The 19,925-nt window shown below is 41.3% G+C and overlaps 1 long non-coding RNA gene across 1 annotated transcript; it reads right to left on the minus strand.

Annotated features, from left to right (window-relative positions):
- Positions 1–662: 662 nt before the first annotated feature.
- LOC146209375 (uncharacterized) lies at positions 663–15,881 on the minus strand. Its single transcript, XR_014703428.1, has 4 exons — positions 15,749–15,881; positions 10,666–10,733; positions 3,909–3,989; positions 663–776 (listed from the first exon to the last, which is right to left on the minus strand). It is a non-coding gene; the product is annotated as an uncharacterized LOC146209375 (long non-coding RNA).
- Between the last annotated feature and the right edge of the window lie 4,044 nt (positions 15,882–19,925).

The following is a 19,925-nucleotide window of genomic DNA, read 5'->3' on the forward strand; positions in this document are numbered from 1 at the left end:
AAGCAATATGTGACACAACCAATTAGTCACAGTCCTCGGTCTCATAGCACTAGTTTCGACTACAACGCGTCCTCTCGCTTCGTTTAGTTGGTGTCCAGTTTGTCCTGTTTCGCAAAGAGTTCAGCTTTAGAAAGCAGATTGTTCAATCAGTTAGGCCTAGGCCTCGCTCTCTTACTATTCTGAGCTGAAAACCTTATTTTCGTGTTTTTGGGATAAATTTGTTCAAAACATTTGTATCACTGTGGGCTCCAAAAGCCAGGGTTATATTTTTTAAATGTACCAATTACACAATAAAACCAAATTTTTTGATAACATTGAAATGTTTGGTTGGCTGTTTTAAGGAGTATAAGTGTCAAATTGACTCGCGCTATAACAGACGCCATAGCGATGGCTCCGGAAATTTAGACCACCTGTGATTCTTTAACGGGCAGTGGCATTGTACAGCATATGGGCGCCTCGCTTTTCTCACCAATCGAAATACGGCTGCCAAGGCCGGGGTACGAACTTCGAGAAGTAATACATAACTGTACGCATTGGAAATTCACAAGTCAGAATATAAAACGCTGTCTAATAGAACGAGCACTTTAGATCATTTCTTTGAGATATGGAAGTCCAAAGGAAATACATAAGTGATCTAGTTCTTTTTCATTTCATTTAATCGATGCAGGGCAATTTGCGGTCTTTTGGAACTTCTACCCCGCAGTCCTCCTCGTAGTTGTTAATGCAGCTTTCTGGGAGGGATTCATTTAGCCCCTTCTTTACCAAAAGTATGCATTCTGGAAAGAAATGAAAAACAAAGAAAGTTCACAAACCATTGGTATCCTTTGTGTTAGACAATAGCCTACATTTTGAATATTTTACAAAAACAGCTCTTTTTATGATGATTAGTCAAACATTTAGGTCTAGCCTCTACGCCTTTCACAATGTTTCGGTAAGCCCATGAATTGAAATAATTAAATAGATCGCAGAAATTACCTTTAGCAGGAAACACGCTGCAAACGCATTGTCTAGGTGACTGGTGTCACTTTTAATGCCGCAAAAGGACATCTTATTGGGCAAGTAATACTCTTGTTTGGGCGAGTTGGTTCATCTTTGAAAGGTTATGTATTCTTGCGCTAAAAACGGGACACAAAAAGGCACATAAACGACATGTACGGAGCGCAAGCGGAGCGACATGTACGAAGCGACATGTACGGAGCGACATGCGCTCCGTACATGTCGTTTATGTGCCTTTTTGTGTTCCGTTTTTTTGCGCAAGTATACATAACTTATCTTATTAGGCGTTCAAGGTCAACTACATTGCTAGTGTTGGATCAGTCTTTTTGTCTCATTGCTAAGTGTCTATTGTATTGCGTACTTAGATTCAAAGCGTATTTATAATGTCCGAGATTTTTGGAAAACTTAACAATATGATAACATCCGACAGACACTCAATAAATCCTCGTTTGCTTAAAAGCCGCTATTCTGGGGAGTTGGTGTTTATTGAATTTGTTCCACCGGCTCAGTCGACCCTTACACACCAATGCACAAATTTGACTAAGGGTGCATTTTTAAGGGTAGGAATAATTTAGAGACCGCTAAAATGTTACACAAAACAACGAGCTTATTACAACAAGCTAAAATTTCAGGAAAAGCGACTGATGAGAAAGAAACCCATAAATATGTATCGTGTAAACCCTCCGTTTTCATCTAATTTTATCGGATGCAACCTCCAAGCGCCTGCCTAATCGCAGAGCGTGAAGGGAAAACAAAATGACTCTAACAATTAAATTAATCTTGGAACTAATTTTTAGTACGGAAGTATGCAGGACAGGATTTTAACATTTTATACCGCGATGTCCTTCTCTGCAGGCATATGCCTTCGATAGTTTCAAGAACGGCTGATTGGGCGAGTTGGGGAACCATGATGGACAGTAATACAAGTGCGCAACAAAGACGAGACAAAGAGGAGCAGTGGACAACGACGGCGGGGAACTGACAACTGATTTAATGGAAGGACAGAAGAGCATATATATACACACACTTGTTGTACCCACATGCGCATAGTCAAAATTTATGTGCTGATACATTTTGATAAATTTTGACTATGCGCATGTGGGTACAAGTGTGTGTATATATATGCTCTTCCGTTCTTCCAATAAATCAGTTGTCAGTTCTGCGCCGTCGTTGTCCACTTCTTCTTTTTGTCTCGTTTTTGCTGCGCACTTATATTACTGTCCATCAAGATCCTTTCAAAGCTAAGCGCCCTAAAAGGTTTGTGAGAATACTTTGGGAGTTTCCGCTCACAACGGTCTCTCTGTTGCGACTAGACAGCATACGAATCTATCTATGGTTAGTGTATCCATTTTAAGACGTATCATGTCGCTTCAAGATGCTCTAGTTTGGCGCCAGCACTGAAGATCTCTCCCGAGAGAGGGAAAGGCACACGAATTAGTCAAGACCAGCGGAGAATTCGTTTTTACAGGCAAAATACAGCAAATCACGAAGGTTGTCCTGGTGCGCCGTCAGTGAAACGTTATTAAAAAGCGTATAAGACCTGTTTTCATTAGATGTACTTTATTAAAAATTCGATTGCAGAACGTATTCTTCTCATTCATGAGAATGATGAATCAATACAAGCGCGTAAATTAAACATGTCGAGTGAAATCTCGGTACACGTTCTCGGTGGCTGCTGAGGCTGGCCGGTGCCCCTCAAAATTTGTTTCAGCTGTCTTTATTTACCTACAAAATAATTTATTATCTGCAATACATGTGACAGAACTGTAAATTTTTCTCTCTAATGTGAGCCAGAATTTTCCAGAGTCACATTTATTTCTTGACTCCCTCTACTGCCTTTCATAACTCCGCCTCGCACCGATGGTTGCGTTCGCCATGTGTTTCGCGGCTTTTTTTATTATACTTCATTCTGGCCTGCGAAAGACTACTGTCGTCCTTCAAGTAGTATCTTTCTGACTCGTTGATGGGCGTTGTTAGATATTGTCTAACCCTCATGTTTCTTCAAAACCGATTTGCCAAGGAGGAATATACACGGCCTTAAGCCGAATTTATTCTATGCGTTGAAAATCTGCTTGCATTCTAGACATAATGCATAATATTGAGTTCTATGATATATCGCATTGAATCAAATCTCAATGCAGATGGGAATGTTTAGTGAAACCTGACACCGAGGCCTGTGTTTTTAGGTTATCCTTTCTCTTCATACGGAAGCTAAAAAATACATTTGATGAGTGCAAATAAAGTACGAACGGCCAAGGAATATATCCATGTTCTCAAACCTAGTTCCCTTTTATGTTGCTGTTTTGCTGATGCGAGATTCAAAAGCCTTTAGAATGTCAGTAATCCCAAAACAATAAAATACTGCTAACACAATATTTAGTTAGTGACATCAGAGGAGCGGTGGAAGCGTCTTTGGCACAGGAGAAAACTTGATTCTGCATTCAATAGCCGAAAACATGTTATATATTTTTAAAAATTTTAAACTGCTCTTTAGAAATTGAGATATCATAAAATAAGTGGAGGTCTATATCGTCCCTAAACAGTTTTGTCGGCTGCAAAACAATTACTTTACTTTTCAACGCGATTGAAGGCTGCTTGGTCCACTACCCACAAATACAAGGCGAAACGCACCCGGCTAGACGTTCTGCCTTTATTCAAAATGTTATAGTGCCCAGTATATTCACTCCACCTCTCTTTCTCACTCAAACTTATACCAACACTAAGCTGCTGCTCAACATACTTATCCGCGTTACCACTTTTTTAATTTGTCCGGACAATTACTGCCGCTATCATGCAATTGCCTTCTTCATTGCTATTCCGAAATATGTATCCATGAGTTCCACAAATCAAATAAAAAAGGTTGTATGGTGAAAATAGTGGAATATTTTAATTCAAAATCAAATCGTTCTTACCATTACCAATAAACTTCATGCTAAACACAGCACAGGTCTTGAAGTCGGACTAGTAGACTGCAGCCGTTGAAGGGTTAGGATCTAGAATAAAGTATGTAAGAATGTGAAAGTCGCACGGGGACGCGCTAAGCAAATAACTTCTACTCGAAATTATTGTATTAGGCAATTCTGCGCAAAGTATGCAGAAACTAATCTGTTGTTACTAAAGGATTCTCGTGTGGTGCTCGAGAGCAGGCTTATTGTCACAGCATAACTTTCCGTAGTAGCATCAGAAATTGTTTAGTTACAACAGAAAAGTACTGCAGAACTATAGAGACAACAAGTGCAACAGAAAACATTTTTACAATTACAGATATGTATGAGATTTCTGAAAGAACTGCAAAATATTTTGTTGTATTTGTGGCATGGGTTTTTATTTTTTAGGCTGGTTGACAGCAAATGAGTGTATGTTACTCTGCGATTGTAAATATAATATAAATTTCGATTGCTTAAGCACTCCTAAACTATGCAACCCGAACATCTAGTGTTTATTATCCAAGTTAGCAGTTGTACATAAGAAAAAATTGCAAAACGCATTAGCTCCGCTTCAGGATATTACCCGCCATCGACCTTTCAGTTTCCCTGGTGCAAGCATACGCAGTTCCAATGCTGATGCGTCGTCTGTACCGCTTCACATGGATTACGAAGGCCGTCGCAGGCCAGCGTGAAATTCTGTCACATTTAGAATATTTGTATTTGGAATAAATTCGAATTACAGCTAATGAGGTCGTAGTATAATCGGCGAGAAGGTTTCGCTCAGGCACAGATGCTGGTCCATCAGCACATCGAGAACCCATCCAGCGGCTTGATAGTATGAAATTGATACTCGCGTTACACTGATGTGACGCCATTAGTGTTCGCTGATTCCCTTCTAAGCTTTATACGGCGTTCATTACGGTGCTAATGATGATGAAGATTGGGAGAACGATCATTTTGGAGCTCTTTAGAGCTGAATTAAGAGTTATGTAAAGTTTATCGCATCCAGAACTTAGCCATGGGTGACCCGTAACATGCTTATATAGCCTTAAAACTTGGTGGTCCCCACTCCTTTAAAGCCAACGTGATACACTCTTTATTGCATGCAAAATGATCTACATGGAAGAAAGAAGGACTCAATCTCAACTTCAACAGATTAAAGCGATCTAAGCATGATTCAACAGATTAGAGCAATCTAAGAATGAGCGAACAAAAAGGCATCGCCAATACTTGTATGTCATACGATCGGAATAATTTATTGCAAATTATGAATATAAATTTTCTGAGAACATTTATAGTATAAAAGAACAAAACTGGCTGCTCAATCACGTGTACTGTATTGACTTAAACATACTGAGGAGTACACATCCAAAAAAGAGCAGCATCTTTTTGTTCGATGACTTAGTGCACTAGAGGGAAATGTAATCACCATCATCATCATTATCATCATCTGCCTGATTATACCCACTGCAGGGCGAAGGCCTTTCCCATATTTCTCCACTTAACCCGGTTCTGTGCTAGCTGCATCCACTTGACCCCTGAGAACTCCTTAACCTCATCCGCCCACCTAACTTTCTGCCGCCCCCTGCTACGCTTTCCTTCCCTTGGAATCCAGATTGTTACCCTAAGCGACCATCGGTTATCCTCTCTTCGTACTACATGTCCCGCCCATGTCCATTTCTTCTTCTTATTTCCACTAGAATGTTGGTAACCTGAGTTATTTCTCTGACCCCCTCTGCACGCTTCCTATCTCTTAATGTTACCCCTACCATTTTTCGTTCCATCGCCCTCTGGGTTGTCCTCAACTTAAGTAGAACTCTCTTGGTTAGCCTCCACGTTTCAGCGCCATAGGTGAGTACAGGTAAGATGCAACTGTTATATACTTTCCTCTTTAGCGATACCGGTAAGCTGCTAGACATAATCTGCGAGTGCTTGCCAAATGCGCTCCATCCCAATCTTATTCTTCTTGTTATTTCCTTTTCATGGTCCGGATCTGCGGTTACTACCTGTCCTAAGTAAACATATTCGCCTACTACTTCCAGCACTTTGCTACCTAATGTAAACTGCTGTTCCTTCCCGAGGCTGTTGAACATTACCTTAGTCTTCTACATATTGGTTTTCAAGCCTACCTTTCTACTTTTCCTGTCTAGGTCATCAATCATTATTTGTAGTTCATCTCCTGAGTTGCTTAGCAAGGCAATGTCATCAGCAAATCGCAGATTACTGAGGTATTCTCCATCTACCCTTATCCTTAACTGCTCCCATTCCAAGTCTCTGAATACTTCCTCTAAGCAAGCTGTGAATAGTACTGGGGAGATTGTGTCTCCTTGCCTAACACCTTTCTTTATGGGAATTTTGTTACTTTCTTTATGCAGAACTATGGTTGCTGTGCAGCCACTATATATATCTTCCAGCACTTTCACGTACGGCTCGTCTACCCCCTGACTTCGCAATGCCTGCATCACAGCCGAGGTTTCAACTGAGTCAAATGCTTTTTCGTAATCAATGAATGCTATGTATAAGGGCTGGTTATATTCCGAGCATTTTTCTATCACCTGATTGATGGTATGGATATGATCAATAGTAGAGTACCGTTTCCGAAACCCTGCTTGATCCTTTGCTTGATTGCAGTATAAGGTTGTCCTGATTCTATTAGCGATTACCTTAGTAAATACCTTATACGTAACAGACATGTAAGCTGATTGGTCTGTAATTTATAAGGTCCTTAGAGTCCCCTTTCTTGTGAATGAGGATAATGTTTGCATTCTTCTATGGTTCCGGTACCGTCGATGACACCAGGCAATGCGTATACAGGGTGGCCAGTTTTTCTAGCACGATATCCCCCCTGTCCTTCAGCAAATCTGTAGTTATCTGATCCTCTCCAGCTGATTTCCCCCTTTTCATAGTTTCTAGTGCTTTCTTGACCTCGTCCTTCGTCACTGGTGGAACGTCTGACTGTTTTTCCCTACCGCCAATCTCATTACGGTCCTGACTACTTTGGCTGCTGTAGAGATCTGTATAGAACTCCTCGGCTACTTTGACTATCTTGTCCATATTAGTGATGACGTTGCCCGCCTTGTCCCTTATCGCATACATCTGGTTTTTGCCTATGCCCAATTTCTTCTTTACCGCTTTAAGGCTTCCCCCGTTCTTTACAGCATGCTCAATTTTCTCCATGTATACTTCCTTATATCGGCCACCTTGCGCTTATTGATTTGCTTTGATATCTCGGCCAATTCGATCTGGTCTGTTGGATTGGAAGCTTTCATGCTCTGGTGTTTCTTAATCAAATCTTTCGTCTCCTTAGACAGCTAGGATATATTACGGCCCAATGCTATTTACAGCTTTCATAGAGAGTGTATTCGAAGGCATAGAATTGGATCAGTTAGGCATCAGGGTCGATGGAGAATATCTCAGTGATTTGCGATTCGCTGATGACATGGCCTTGTTAAGTAAATCATGGAACAAACTGCAACTAATTATAAATCACCTAACTAGAAGAAGCAAAAACGAAGCCCTGAAGAATAATATGCAGAAAACTAAGGTCATGCTGAACAGACTGGGAAAGGAGCTGCACTTTAAAATAGGCAGCGAAGTATTGGACGTGATAGGCCATATGTCTACCTAAGACAGGTAGTGACCGCAGATTCGGACCACGAAAGAAAAATAAGGAGAATAAGATTGGAATGGAGCGCATTTGGAAGGTATTAAAACATTATGAATACCAGATTACCGGCATCACTCGGAAGAAAGTGTACAACCTGCAATTACGCGTTCTTAAACGAATACAACTAAACACACTGCTTACTCCGGCCATATCGTTTCTATAGCGATTCAGACATTCCCCAGCATGCCCAATTATTCCGAACACTATGCAAACTTGGAACATTGCATGTTTTCATGCCCTGTCGCAATTCCATCACCCAACTTTCTACACCCTCCTTCCCAAACGTGGCGGGCTTGATTAGTATCTGACCAGCTGAATAATCATTTGGCCTTGGTGACCCCAACCCAGGACATTCTTAACGCTTAGTAATGCGTTGAATAAAGTTGTTTCCTACTCCACCACACTGGCATCCTATCGGTACTGGCCTATGGGGCTGAAACATTGAGGTTAACGAAGGAGGTTTTACTTAGGTTGAGGACAACGCGGAAGGCCATGGAACGGAACATGGTAGGTGTAACGTTAAGAGGTACGAAGCTTGCAGAGTGGCTCATAGAAATACTTAACGTTACTGATATGTAGGTCGAAATTAAGAAGAATAAATGGACATGGGCAGGACACGTAGTTCAAAGAGTGGATAACCGCCGGTCTCTAAGATTAACCATTTTGATTTCAAGAGAAGCTAAGCGTAGCAGGGGCAGGAGAAAATTATGTGGGTTTATGAGACTAAGAAATTCGCAGGAATATAGTGAATGCGGCTAACCCCCCCCCCCCCCCCCCCCTTACAGTACAGGGTTAATAGAATATAATGGGAGAGACATTCGCCTTACAGTGGGTATAGTGCGTCTGATGATGATTCTGGTTGTTTTCTAGTTCTAAATAGTTAATACATTACGTCTTCTTATAAGAATTGCGGTATGCCCATAAATTACCTCGCAGCCCCAACCGTTCTGTTCCGTCTTAGAGGTTGGATGTTTAAATGTTCTGGAGCTTTTTTATCACATATTTCTTCCTATACATGTATCCTGTCTAGCCAACCTCCTGTGTACATTTACTTTTCTCTCACTAATATTTTCAAATAATACTCCTTGCGAGAATATCATCCCTAGTTAAAAGAATTTAGGATCCCACTGCCGAAGAAACTCTCCAGAACAACAAACTTTTTGAACAGGAAGTCATAAAATAAGCTAACGCTCCCTAAAAAATGAACAAATCTAGGAAGCTGCAGTGGTTGGAAGCTGTGCAGAACATCCATTGTATATGGATATAAATAGGGACATGTGAATGCGATCATTCTTTATGATTTTCCTACTTGCTCGCTGTGTTATAGATGAATGCGGAATCAGAAACAAAATCCAACAAAAAAATGCAATATTCCCTTATTATTTCGTTACGTGTGATGAAATCTTGGACACTTCACACGTACATGCTGAGGGTTTCGAATTGCCCTTTGAACCTATTAGGTATTTTCGTTTTTGAATAATAAAGAATCTCCATGTGCAAAAATAGCACATACCCTTCTCAAATAGGAGTCTGAAACCTACGGAGGCCGGGGGTTGAAAACAACCAACTGGTATTTAGGCCGTTAGGCGCTCCACTATTTTAGATGTCAAAAGCGATAGTAAACCATTCATGAAAGGGAACCAGCGACCAAGATCAATCTGCTTTCTTTGGAGACATTGATAGCCAGATACTAGAGCAACAGAATGCCCTCTAAATGTGCTACCTTATAACGCTAAGAGGACAACGGCTGATAATTTTTACAAAATGTATCCCCATCAATAGGATACACGCTAATACTTGGTCCGTTTCTTGTTCCTCTGATATTCCCCTCTGTAGTAAAGCGTAGTGGCTCCCTCTGAATTATAGTTTCAGAGCGATAGAGAAATTTTAGAGGAAATATTTTTGAATGCGTGCGTCTTAAATGCCTTTTCATAAGGGGAAGTAATCTAAACGGCGTAGACGACAGGATACGAAATAGGAGAGGTAACCTTTAGCGCCGTTTATGTCTATTTTATTCCTTTTCCTGTCGCCTGCTCTCTTTAAATCACTTCTTGTTATTATCCCTACGAAGTCGCCCAATCTACAGCTCTTCCACTGAATGCCTTTGAAGTTCTCAGTAGACTCTTGCTAGCCATTCTTATTACAACTATCTATATAGAACGTTCACTGCTCTTGCCACAGAAACATTTTAATACACGTATGGCAACAGTTGTCCTTGAGTTGAAGAATGTGTGTGGAAAGTATTACTACCCTCCCTTTAGAGCTGGCACTGATAAAACACTCCTTCAGCTTAATTAGACCACTTGCATATAAGCGAAGTATAAGAGGTGTACTGCCATAAAGGGAGCTTAACGTATCGCATCCTTATTTAAAGTATTTTTCATTTTTTCTGCTTGACTCTTCCGTAATGCTTATTCCTCCGGCTTGGTTTGTTTTGGTCAGTGGGGTTTAACGTCCCAAATCTACTCAGGCTATGAGGGTTCTGTGTGCACCTTTGGGTTCATGGATATGATGACTGGAAAACAATACATGAATAAAACTGCAGTTCTCGTAAGTTCATTTTTGAGACCTTTCTGAAAGTTATATATCGGTAAAGGAGCTCCCAGCATCATTTACCCTCAGAAACTAATACAATGTTGTAGTTTAAAACTTTTTCTACTGCTCAAGGCTAGCTTTTACATGTACACTTAGTCTGCACTTCTCCCTGTAAATTTTGGAATAGAAAATTAGTGCTACATTGTATATTAATTTGCTTTATTATATAGGCTAAATTTCACTGTGCACAATGAAATTTTGAAACGGTAATGCTTGCGCAGACCTCGTAGTAAACGCTCATACATTATGTCTAAACGAATATTGAAGACGCGAGGTGACGATTCGCAGATACTTTCTTTTTTTCGTTTACTCTTGCCGAGATTAACGCATTCCTAGTTCGATTTATTCGGCAAAGCAGTTTCTCGCAGTACCTGCATTGCCGATGCCTCGTAGGTGCGGGTGTCTGTTTTAGGTCAGCGTTATTCTCCAAGAAGCATGTTTATGGTTACGCAGAAAAAAGCGTAAGGTAGAATTTCTTACCAGATCCCACAGTGAAGATCACGGAGCCAGGACTGTCGCCTTCTGCTAGGTGGAATGCCGTGCTGCGCCTGAATGGTTACCGAAAGATACACAGTAGGTTTGAAAGAGCAGTAGGATTGTGAAATATCTGCCTCTAGTCTCAGAAGACGATATACAGCAGCAGTGCAAAAAAAAAAATCAGTTTTAGGTAGATATATGCAAATTATCACTCCTCATGAGGTTAAATCAGTTCGCTTTGAAACCGTTGTACAGTCGCAATGTTACTGTGCATATTTAAAAAAAAGAGAGGGAAAATTATAACCCAAAAATAACTGAACAACTTTAGATGAGTCACTCCGCCCCCGCAAAAACACTTTAATTGCCGCCTTATTGTTAGGATGCGACAAATTACGGCGACTATTTGGATCAAAGAGCATGAATAAGCACAGTGATGATGTTCTGAAAGAGTGTCTCGTTTGAGACAATGTTTGTTTTATCATCATCATCATCATCATCATCAGCCTGATTATACCCACTGCAGGGCGAAGGCCTCTCCCATATTTCTCCACTTAACCCGGTTCTGTGCCAGCCGCATCCACTTGATCCCTGCAAACTTCTTAATCTCATCCGCCCACCTAACTTTCTGCCGCCCCCTGCTACGCTTTCCTTCCCTTGGAATCCAGTTTGTTACCCTAAGCGACCATCGGTTATCCTCTATTCGCACTACATGTCCTGCCCATGTCCATTTCTTCTTCTTAATTTCCACTAGAATGTCGGTAACTTGAGTTATTTCTCTGACCCACTCTGCACGCTTTCTATCTCTTAATGTTACCCCTACCATTTTTCGTTCCATAGCCCTCTGGGTTGTCCTCAGCTTAAGTAGAACTCTCTTGGTTAGCCTCCACGTTTCAGCCCCATAGGTGAGTACAGGCAAGATGCAACTGTTGTATACTTTCCTCTTGAGCGATACCGGTAAGCTGCTAGACATAATCTGCGAGTGCTTGCCAAATGCGCTCCATCCCAATCTTATTCTTCTTGTTATTTCCTTTTCATGGTCCGGATCTGCGGTTACTACCTGTCCTAAGTAGACATATTCGCCTACTACTTCCAGTATTGCGCTACCTAATGTAAACTGCTGTTCCTTCCCGAGGCTGTTTAACATTACCTTAGTCTTCTGCATATTGACTGCATATTGAACGTATCCGTGAATGAGAGGATCAAAGTGTATTTTTCAGGCTTCTGTCCAATTTATGCTGCGTAAGAATGTTTTCTCTGCTGTGTGGAGCACATGGTAGACTTCCTGTGCTCTCAAGCCAGCTCTACGTGTCATATCTTTAGTTGAGGCCTTCCAAAGCTTTCTCAATGCTACGAAAATGTAGTAGGGTGCATAGAAAGCGAGACTGCACTCCAAAGTTCGCGCACCCTTTGTGGCCTTGGCTAAACATCGAGCGAGTGCTGTGATGTGCTCTTGCATGTTATCCTTTCTAAACGCGCGTTTCCATCTTTGTCATTGGGGTCAATTTTCAGGATTTTTCATAGCTACAGTTTTAATCGTTCCTCGCTGCTTATAAACACTTTCTTCGTTCTGTTCTTTATAGCATATATATGATATTGATCTTCGTTTGCTAAAACCGAGGATAGGTGAAACTCACCTGCTCAAGCATACATTTAGCTGGCGATCTTGGGCGTCTTATACACACGTCTACCTGATTTTCATCCTGTTAGAGTCCGTATACGTTACACACAAATATTATTACAAGACTTTAATGCCAGTTTCAAGCTTTACGTTTGACTGGACATTGTAACTACAAATGGTTACAGGCGTTGATAGATTCATGGATTTAATCATTCGACATGAAAAATACCATTTTAAGCCCGCATGTGCCGCTGGATCTAATACTTCTCACACATGAAGGCGGGAGGTGCTCGCGCTCTCCGCACCCCAGCCGATCTCATCTTTTCCTCAACCTGTATATAAAATCGGCTTTACTATAGCCCCGCGCGCCTCTTCAGCACTGTTCGCGTGAGAGCTAGGAGACTGAAGCGCAGAAGGCTGAGATTGTGCGGTACATTGAATTGTCTGCTGGGAGCAGCATGAGCGTGCACTGGATGGTTTCTATCGTGAGACTAGGGCCGAAACAGTTGCCCTTGAAGACTACATTAGTGCTGGAGCTCTGCCTGCGGAGATTGTAGTCCTTGCAGCCGAAACCGACATTGAGGTGCTCCGGTTATTCTGCGCGCAGCGGCGCTACTTTAGGCCCTTCAGCGAATAAGATAAGAACCTCAGAAGCAGTAGCCGGCGTTAGTAGTGACGAGGGCAGTAGTCGCGTTATCGAATCTCGTTAAAGTTGGAATTGCTTAGAGGTAAGTGTGAAGCTCATTGAAAAGCAATGGCATTACATACGTTTTTTTCTTCTGTGACGATAATGGTCTAATTTGGTACACATGACCTGTTAGCAATATGCTATTGTGTTTAATCAACGGGGTATTACTGACTTTAACACACTTACTCATTGGCGTGTTTGTCCTGATGTGTATTGTTCATAACAACCGTATTACAAAAGCTTTATGGGCGATACTTAGGCTCCACCTTTAAGGGTATGATGCGAGACTACAGGAGACCACCCGGCATATAAAGGTCCCTCTTTAACCAAGCCATGTTAACAAATCCAGGTAGCCTAGGAATATCCAGCCTGAATTGGCAACCAATAGCACTGAAAGGTTGATTATCGTTCAACCTTCCACCTCAAGTGAGCAACCCCAGTGTGCAGTCATACCTAACCCCGCAAAGCCCGTGAATTTTCGCGCACAACCCTGACGCTAGATTTCCAAACTAACAGAACGTTTGACGATGGTAGGGTAGTTGCTGTTATTTGCTTCCTAGTTGGCAATGGGGATTGATATGTAGTTTTATCGTATTGACCGCTTCAACGCGGTAAATGAAGATGTGAATTTTATTGCAATAGCAATACTACTCCAGGTTTCGGCCCGTCGCGTAGTCCCGGGAAGGGCCATGTTTGACAGTAAACAGCCGCAAAGAAGACGAAGACGAAAAAAATGAAGACGAAATAGAAGACAAAGACTAAGAAGGCACAGACGAGGAAGAAGGCGAAGAAGAAAATAAAGACAAAGACTAAGAAGACAAGGACGAAGAAGGCGAAGAAGAAGAAGACGAAGAACGCTGGTCACCCGCAGTCAATGCTTTCGCTCCACATCCGGCTCAGCAGCATTGAACCCTTCTTCTTTACATGTGGGCTGGTAGATTACACTGTCGCATCATAATCTTAAAGGATGAGCCTAATTGTCCTCAATAAGTGTCCCCAGTAATGCGGCACCTTACACTGATACGGCAGGATACGGAAATAATGTTGAAGGTAAAAGAAGCTTCCGCCGTTGCTATCGCAATTAAACACAGAATTAAGGAGTGTTAAACCAAAACTACTTTTTTGGCAAGTTGTTGGCTGGTAACGTCCGCCCTACACTTTCCTTCACTTGATTGGCCTTATTTTCTGCAGCTAACAATCGCGCAGCTTATCCTTCCTTGACAAAGCGAAAAGTGAGCTCAAGGACAGATGTCTATGTGGTTTAAGGCAGTAATAAAATATACGAAAGGGAACAAGACTTAAGTAGCTTTTTAACAAGGGTCAAGAAGCACAGCTTAGCTCCTGAGATTTCCGATCTTAGGTTTCACCGACCCTTTCTCTCGGTTGCATACTTGAGCAATGTTAGTGCCGATATGACTTTCTCCAGTTTTGTCGAATACTGGCCCAATTCTGCAAACTTTAAATACAGAAACGATATCGTTTAGGTAATTATCGTTGTAAAACAAGCTGTTTCACGAAGCTCACTACAGCTCATTAGCCAGGCGGAATCGCCTTAGGTAAGTGTTTTTCAATATGTTTCCTAGTGCTTGAAAGGTCGTTGGGTTTCGATTGACGCCCTTATGCTCCCGTTTTGGCGTTTGAGATGCGTTACCGCTGGTGCGGTTGCTCGTGCAAGCGAGTCACGAGACAATCACGAACCAAAAAGACTGTCACAGGAGGAAGGAGAGCTGCGAGGTCCGAGCGGCTATGCGCGGCTTTTCTTTCTGTTCTTCTAAGAAATTCAATTTGACTGTTGAGAAGACTAATAAATATAGAAATAGCTGCGCTCAAATTTTGTCTCAGGAGTATCGTAATAGTTCTTAGAATTTTTTATTCTTTCGGTCGGCTATCATTCTTGGATAGTGAAAAAGGGTTATACGCTTTGAGCAGATACTGTCACTGCTTTCCGCTTTACGTTGGTATTTTTGCAACATTTCTCAGCCCGCCTTGCGGAATCCTCCAACCTGTATAAGGTTTGCATAGCTGCCTAGCGGGGTAATAGGAATGAATCACTGCAAGAGGAATTAGAAGTTTGGCTCATCCTCAAACAATGGGCAATGTTTGATACTTGAACTAGGGCTTTTCCTTTTACCCAGACCAACCGCCAATCGTTGTGAGCTGCAATTATTTGCCTGTCATCCAAGGTTATTACCAAGCCCAGATATTTGAAATTTAGGTAGTGCCAAAATACAATTTTCCTAATTGTGCAGTTGTCGACTAGACCAAAAGATCGCATATAACGGCACTGCGGACATCTTTATACAGGTATTTATAGCAAAAATTACTGCGCAGGTCCCGCTTTAGTTCATCAAGTTTCTTTAATGCAAGTATGCAGATATTTTTTGCAAGAGAGCATTTAACGATGTTCTTGTCAATATATTTTTTCTCCTGACGTAATCATAGAAAATGACTGCGTAGTCAGCGTTTCCAAGAGAATGTCATCATAGCTGTTTCTCTGATATCTGGTTCAGAGAATATATATCGATGCCTGTTGATTGAAAATTTAATTATCCATCAATGTCGACGTTTTTATTTATTATCCATATTTATTGCCTAAAGAAGGTTAGTTCACAATTTATATTATAGTTGTTACAATGACATTGTTACTGCTGCAATATCTTACTCCATTTGCCAAATTTAGGCTCACTTCCTCCTCTGCGTCCCCTTAGTTATAAAGTGTTACCGTGGCATCCTGCAGTAACATAAAGAAGCATAACAAGTCAAATACAACTTATCTGTACCCTGTTGAGGCAAAGTAAAAGTCGTAATCTGCCGTTTTGCTGTCCGTGTCTAACGCAAGGCGGGTTACTTTCAGCACACTCAAACAGCCTGCTGTGTGTTGATGAACTAACAGCAATGGCGTCTGGGAAAGCGCTCCATATCTGAAAGACGCGACAAACATATTGTTATATATTTCCTGGAAATTGCCCAATATTAATTTTCTCTACGGCAACAAAAAGGCAGCCATTAGTGGCGGCCCACCCAGCCCCATCGCACGCCTATAGTATTTGTCAGTATTGAGAATGAGAAAGCCTTGAGCGCAATTACTCATGAATAAATGTAAAAATATATGTCCAGATCCATTTCTACCACGATTTCGTTCAGCACGCAAGCACAGGCACTTGACTAAACTCGGCATATTAGCAAAACTATTTTGTTTAGGGGAAACAACCGGTTCTATTGTCATGCTTAAAGAAAGCTATGGTGCGACTACCGATACGCCACATGTCTCCACATGTTTATGATCCTCATCTCAATGCTCACGGAAATTACCAAGTATGAAATCAGACACCATGACCCGATAATATTAACCTAAAGTCGACTTCATCCTAAGCACAAGTTTTCAATGCTTCCTTTTAAGTAGTTTAATATCATGCACTTAAAGCAAGCCGGACAAGAATCACTGTAGCTCCCGAACGAAGTGTTGAAACGGGCTTGAAACGTCGGGTATTCTAATAATAAAAGCTGTATTTAGTTAGATTTGGTCACAGTGTTCCATACCGACACCCTACCAGACAAGTAGGTTTGCGGAATACTCAGTGTTCAAAAATATATTGCACTCCCTGAGACCCGTTGATTTATTACACAGCCAAACATATGCATTGTAATCCCTATATATCGAAGATTAGAAGAAGTATACGCATATCACAGCTTTGTTGGAGATACCTTTTACGCTTGCATTTTCTAGGAGACTCATCATGACTATCTGCCTTACTATACCCACTGCTGAACGAAGGACTCTGCCATATTGTCCAATTAACCCGGTTCTATGCTAGCTGCATCCACATGACCCCTGCGAAATAGTTCCTCACCCCACCAAAGTTTTGCCACCCCCTGCTATGCTTTCTTTCCCTTAGAATCCAGTGTGTTACCCTAAGCGACCATCGGATGTCTTCTCTTCGCACTACATGTCCTGCCCATGCCCATTTCTTGATTTCGACTTACTTATCAGTAACATGAGTTATTTCTAGAAGCCACAATGGACACTGCCTATTCTTAACGTTACACCTACCATTTGCCGTTCAATGGCCTTCTGCATTGTCCTCACCTTAACTAAAACCCTCTTCATTAACCTCCATGTTTCAGTCGCATAGGTCAGTACCAAAAGGATGCAACTGTGGTACAGTTTCCTCTTGAGTGATACCGGTAAGCTGATAGTCCTTATCTACGAGTGCTTGCCAAATTCGCTACATCACAATATTATTCTTCTTGTTATTTCCCTTTCATGGCTCGGATCTGCGGTTACTGCCTGTCCTAAGTAGCCATATTCGCCTACTACTTCCAGTGCTTCGCTATCTAACGTAAACTAGTGCTCTTTTACGCCGAGGGTGTTGACCGTTACTTTAGTCTAGAGGCTATATTTATCATCGTACTCTATGCTAAAGAAGGTGTTTCGAAAAGGCTGATGTTATCAGCTCAAAATTAAAACACTGCCATCGTGGTTCTGTATTAAATGCACAAATTGTATAATGGCATTTGTTAATACGATTTTTTCTCTAGACGTGATTATTCGCCAGGTAAAAAATAAAAAGATTTAGATGCTGTTTCTGTTTGGTCATCATTAATAACGTAAAATTATTAAGCCACCTTAAGCCACTGAGCACTCCCCCCTTTCCTTTTCTTACGCACCTGTTGTCGTTTCCTAATAGCGTAGTTAACGAGTCCGACAGAGAGTTATAATTGCTCTGTCCTTGTGGCCCTCTGAAACGTTTATATACTATTTTGTTAGCATGCTGTGATACAATAATGTCCTATATCAAAAACTGCAACGGCTGTAAATGAGTTATTTTAGGCAAGCGTGAAATGTCCGAGCTTCGCTTCCGTCACTTCTCCTCTATGCTAGCTGATCCTATACAAAAGATACAGGGGCAGAGATCCAGCGCAGAAAATAAGACGATATCGACAAATGCCACCCGCTAATATCATGCAAAGGGAGTGTAATTTAATAGGAACTTTGCATTTTGTAATCCCTCGTGGAAAAACTGAGCGCATTTTTTGGCGGCACTAAACCAGAGTGAGGCTCTTCGAAAATGGTTGATAAACTCCCTCCTGGCTGCTATTAGGCGCCGTGACGCTGCTTTGTCAGAACATCTTTTACGAAAAAAATGAAAACTCGGGCCAATGTTGTGCCGAACCGATTACGTTATCACGCTTTATGGAAAACAAGTGCACGGACGGTGAATTTTTCAGTTAGGCATGCAACGTAACAGCAGGTGATCAGATATGCTGACAACATTCTTATGCGCTGCCCTCAAACGTTACCTTGAAAGGGTCCGGCTTATCATTATTCACTTCAGCGCTGACAGCGGCATTTGCAGAGCAAGCAGCCATAACAGCAAAGAGAGCAAGAGTTCTCATTGCAACTGGGCGCTACACGAGCTGTGGAGGTTCACCAAAGGGTGCAGGAGGTTTTGCCTCCATCTCCTTTATATGCCTACGAGAAGCGAAGTGGTACATTCAACTTGTCAGTTCACTTAGACTGCACTCTTTTTTTTGGCATATTGGAGAGTGGCTGGTCGCAGCACACATGATATTTCTATTAGAAATATCCACTTTGACATGCCAACTCGTGCTGTCTGAGTTAATTTGATATCTGTATTTGCAAACAACAAAAACCTGTATCAAAGAGCTCTCCTCAAAACTAACGACCCCTTGACATTTTCCAATTTAAAGCTATTTGAGGGCGAAAATGTGTTTAGCGATATTGCGTACGACAACTTTTGCTCTCTTGCGAGTGTGATTACAGACGTATTTTGTCACAAAATACGTGAATCCCTCACTGGTAAGTAGTGAATTTAGCATGTGTGGAAATTAAGAACCGATCTATAGCGTCATTGAAAAGTATTTGTAAAATAAAAGGCGCACAATCCCTCGCGCTGTTAGTGAGAACTAAAAAATTCAAACTGCACGTGTCACTAAAGCGTGTTTTCGCTTCATTTGACAGGGTCGTTGTCTTCAGAACAGGCAGACGGAGACCATGCCTCGCAGTGCACTTAGTTCAAGCAGCCTCTTAATTTAATGTCACATAGCATGATATCTTTGATACGTAGGCTCCAGAGTAAATCGAAAAATTTGCTGTTATAAACGGGCAAGAAAATATAGATAACAATAGTACCCCGCATCTCTGGTCTGCCAACTATTCCATTTATGCAATCATCCTGAAAGAGGCACCATGCCATTTACCGTTAGGTTAGTTCACAAATGACTGAAGAGCATGTTTTTGAGCAGAGAAGATTGACCAAGTCAATGGCTTTTCGGAGAGTGTTTTTTTTTTTTTTCACATAAATGCTTAATATCTTTGTTGGCTTGAGTTATTCGCTTTGTCTTCTAAAACTTGTGTCCACATTGATCAATACCCAGTTTCCTGGTACGCTTACGCATGCTTTGTGTGGCTGCACACAAATAAATTATTTAAAAGAAGCTTGAAATGTTTTGGTTGCTCACAGAAAATTTTAGCTTGGCAGTTATGACACCCTCTTCATCCTCGCCCTGCGCAGGATTTGAATGCTGACGAATGCATTGAAATTGATGTTCCTCACACATCGGTGCAGGTACAGAACACAGCAACATGCGCATAACGATAGGAACTTCTCGATAACGACATTACCCATGTACAACCTATTTTTTGGCACGTTCAAGTCTAGAATATCCTGTTTTCTTACCGCAACTATATTGCCGTTGTGACTAGTATGTTGCAATAAAATAAAAAAAAAGCAAGCATTGAACTCTCATGAACCATATTGCCTCGGAAATAACCTAATAAGAAACGTTTTTATTGCTTTGAATACAACTCTTCTATAATGAACTTAGGCAATGAATTTGAAGCTTGGACGTTGTTGAAACTAAGAAATGTTCACACAATATAGGCACAATATGAGTTATTGAATTTAACGAACCAAATAAATTCAGGATATTAGA

Source organism: Amblyomma maculatum, chromosome 1 (genome assembly GCF_055883805.1).
Source record: "Amblyomma maculatum isolate TAMU_Amacu chromosome 1, ASM5588380v1, whole genome shotgun sequence".
Taxonomy (NCBI): Eukaryota; Metazoa; Arthropoda; class Arachnida; order Ixodida; family Ixodidae; genus Amblyomma; species Amblyomma maculatum.